At 36.6% G+C, this 4,325-nt stretch overlaps 1 long non-coding RNA gene across 1 annotated transcript in view; it reads right to left on the reverse strand.

Annotated features, from left to right (window-relative positions):
• The window catches only part of LOC110401627, a 5,149-nt gene extending 4,583 nt beyond the window's left edge, over positions 1-566 (reverse strand). The window contains exon 1 of the long non-coding RNA XR_002440474.1: positions 410-566. This is a non-coding gene — a long non-coding RNA (uncharacterized LOC110401627). The remainder of the gene's footprint in view (positions 1-409) is intronic.

The raw sequence follows: 4,325 nt of genomic DNA on the forward strand, positions 1-4,325 counted from the left end.
GGAGGGAGGCAGAGAGGGGAGGGAGGCAGAGAGGGGAGGGAGGCAGAGAGGGGAGGGAGGCAGAGAGGGGAGGGAGGCAGAGAGGGGAGGGAGGCAGAGAGGGGAGGGAGGCGAAAAAGTCAAAGAAATATAAGGTAGAAAGGAAAAAAAAACTTAAAAAAAAATAAACCTGTTCAGGGGTGTTACATCACATAATAACATAGGTCAAAAGCAACATCAATAAGTTCAAAGACATTTTTTCTCTTCTTAGATACAGTAGTAAAAACACAACTTGTTTTTAGAGGATTGTAATACTATAATGCGATGGAAAGTACAGCAATAATAGTGGGGTGGCAAAGTCCTACACTGCAGCAAATTAGGTCAAGCCCCAAAGCCATGGATGCAGAAATGAAGAAAAAAAGCTGCTTACCTTTTGAAGACCTTAGGTATGCAGGGATCTCTCATGAAATAACACTCAACTTCACTGCCAACCCTTAACTGAGGTCTGGGAAGGGGAGGATCCTTGTGTGTGGATCCTCCCAGTCACTCAGGTATATTGCATGCACCTGAGCTCCCCTGGGTTGGTCCTACCTTCCCACCAGACGTTCATTCACTGTTTTAGGCCGTGACTTAGCATTTCCACTACAAGGATTTTAAACAATTAACAAATATAAGTGGAGATGAAAATATTTGCAAAATCAAACTGGCTTTTCTACATTCCTTCCTATTAGCTATGAAGAAATGCTTGAATATCTTTCTTTATGCACACAAACACACTGGAAATCCATGGAAAGTATCTGTAAATCTGACATCATACTTTTTCCTGAAGGCTTACATATGCAAAAAACTTGTTAGCACATAAATGAGGACAATGTCCAAAAGAAAAAAAGAAAGAAAGGAAGAAAAAAAGTCATTATTTTGTTCTAAAGCAGTCTTAAATTTTCATATAGTTTTGAATATGGGTCTTAACATGTAAAAGTGATGATTAGTTCTTTGTTCAGAAAACATCTGAAAGTAGGACAGTTGTGAACATATGGAATTCTGTAGGCAGGGGAATAATATGAATGGAGATACAACTTTAGGTGTTCAGTGCCATGCAAAATCTATATTTGACCAGGAAGAAGAATTAAAAGCAAATTTGACCAGGAAGAAGAATTAAAGGAAATATGACCAGTAGAATTCATTGGTACTTGCAACAGTACCTAAACTAGTAACTTCACCATTCAAAATTAAAAGGTTATTCCTCTCCCTATTCCCCCCCAGCCACTCTCCTCTGAGGAGGGGGGGTATGGAAAACTGGTTAAATAAATTATATTATTATTATTATTATTTTTAAAAAGGACAAAACAAAACCTACAGATTTATTTTTAAACTGTTGGCTCAGTTCTACTGACTCTATTTTCTTTGTAAATCAAGTACAGAGTAACTCTACTGTCTGAGAAATCAGTTCCAGAAAAGAGAGTCAAGAAAACAAGACACAAGAAGGTTTCTCACACAGCAGGGACTGCAGTTGCTGCTGCTGTATTTAGCTCTTTTGACTAAAGGGTTAGGTGTCTCTTGTTGTTTTTCTGCTGTTGTTGCTGTTTCTCAGATTAGACTGGTGGCTTAGTTTCCACAGTCTACATCTTTTCATGCCGAGAAGCTCAGTAAAATGGTCCAAAATTGTACTGCTGATGCAATGGGTCAAAAGAAATCTGAAAGAGTTTTAAAAAATCACTGAAGTAAACAGAAAGACCACTACAAAAGAGCCTGAAAAGATCTGTGATATTTTATGTGAAAAAAAATTATACAATTTAATGGGTTTTAATAGCAAAGCAAGATTTCTGGCAGGAGCTGTATATGCTACCTTAAAGAATTTTTTTCTACTGTCCTCTTTCAAATTCTGACCTCCTGTTTTGAAGAACTCAAATGGAAGAGTTGTTAGTTACCTTACCCTCTGCAATTGCTACTATCTAATGCCTGAAAGAATCAGTGTAAGAACAGTGTTATCGTCAGATTCAAGGACCTACCATTCCAATTTTCCAATAATAGTTCTCTTGCTTACATTGATATTCTCATGGTATGTATGTAGTATTCAACGTATCCCATAGACTGGTAGTCTGTGAACACATGTTTTTCAAAACTTTACAACTGTTAGGCAGCTTGATGTAATGCCTGTCGTGCTGACATGGTGACTGTCATTGCCATCCTCTTTGTTCCCATTTACCTCTTGTACTTAGGACTGAAAACATGATCAGGATGGGGGCAGCTTAAGTTAGGTATTTATGCAGCATCTAGACTATCCTTTGCTATGTAACTGGGACCAGTGACGATACCAAGAGATTCATCTTCCACTTTGGCTGTGAGATGACAAGTTCTCAAATGTGTTTCACAAAGCACTGAGAAATGTTACCTTAAGACCTCCATCATATTCTAGATAGCCAGCATCTTATAGGTGCTACATTACCACTTGCTGAATGCCTTACAGCTGTTTGATGACAGCTACAGCCTTGCCTTAAACAAGTAATCTTTATGTTCTCCCAGGTATCTGATAGCCAACCAGGGACATGGATATAGTGTTTTAAGGTATTAAGTCTATTCTCTACTGTCACTCAGCTATTTCAAACTCACTCCAGTCTTTCTTGGGTAACCTTTGTTGCCCAACAGTAATTTCTGGGTGTTTTAAATTATTAGGACAGTCTGAAAACAACTGTGATGTGACCCAGTGATCAAAGCAGTGTTGACACTGGCCCTCTGCATCTTTCTTCTGTTTAAATATGAGAATCTTGGTTTTATGAGCTTTTGGAATTTGATTTACCCCTCCCCCCCCCCTTTTTTTTTTAGTGAGATTGTTTACAGAGTGCTATGCAAATGTCTTATTTGCATTTATACGCAGAACAAAACACATTTCAGGTGAACATGTTGCAGTACAGTGTTATTTTTCAGAGCAATAATTTCAAGACTAGACAATTACACATGAAGCAACAAGAAGCATTCCTTTCAGCAGACAACTTCTGATTGTATGATTTAGTCCTACTCTGCACTACCAAAAGACAAGCATGAAAATACAGGCTGATCTTTTCATCTTGCATATTCATATACTGTGTAAGTTTGTCCTTAGTTCTATGCTCCATTAATTTAGGCTTGATCTTGCACTGAACTTTATGTTTTCTACAGTCCAAAGTAATTATGGAAGAATAGACACTTAGGATTGACCAGAAGCCAGCTCGTTCCCAGGGTGCTCAGAGTAAAGAAGCAGCAGCTTATTAAAAAATAATAAAATGCGAAGATAGAACAAGAATAAGTTTGTAATGGTAATATGATGATTTCATATATGGCTTGACTACTAGTGAGTACTGTATAAGATAATATGATGATATGACAAAGAGCGAAGGTAATGATTTACTAATGTTGTTTATATTATAGCTTCTTTGTGTCACATTAATTTTATTTCTTATGAAGACAAAATATTTTCATTTACTGTAGTAAGAATGGAATTCAAACAACAGAGTTGAGACAAATTTTAAAATTACTAAACTGAATAGTTTTGTTAAATGTAGTAAAAATAATCACAAAATCAGTCATTTCTACTTGGGGTTGGAACTAGATGATCTTTAAAGTCCCCTCCAACATAAACTGGTCTACAATTCCATGAAAGATTTAGATATTGTTAAATCAACATTTTACCATGGAAAATTGGAAATCTTCATATGAAATATTTTGACCATTATACAACTTGTGGCAAAGCCCACAGACTGATTCACTGGAGAATTTGGTACATCATCTTATTGGTCAAAACATGTTAAAACTGTCTTCCAGTTTTACTGTTGAATTTCAGCTGAACTACAGTAGTGTAATGGATTTTATGCTATTTCTATCATCTTTAGGACTATTTAGTTGTCAGGAATGGTGATGGAGGTTTTTTTGCTTAGTAGCTTATTGCATGGCTTGGAGAGCATGGAGAAAGGATAAATACATACTATACTGATCGCAGATAGCAACTCACCATGAAATTATCCTGCATATCCCCAAGATTTTAAAGTCCAGGGACTCTGAAGCCAGACTTACACAATTTACATTCGGTAGTCTGCAAATGATTTTTTCTTCCATGGAAGAAACCAGATCGTGTGAACTTTTAGTTTCCACATATTGACACATTCTGTAAAGAATGTCTTCCTTTCATTTTTTTTTGATGTATCACCCCGTTTTCTCTCATAGCTCTCTAGTGCATCCTTGTTTGGGATCCCTTAATGAATCCTTGTTTGGGATCTCTAAAATAAAATTAGTCTTATATTCATTTGAAGGTACAGACAGTTCTGTTTCAGTCATGCTTGAAATGACTTGAAATTTTGTTTGATAATCAGTGA

This window comes from Numida meleagris, chromosome 6, assembly GCF_002078875.1.
Source record: "Numida meleagris isolate 19003 breed g44 Domestic line chromosome 6, NumMel1.0, whole genome shotgun sequence".
Lineage (NCBI taxonomy): Eukaryota > Metazoa > Chordata > Aves > Galliformes > Numididae > Numida > Numida meleagris.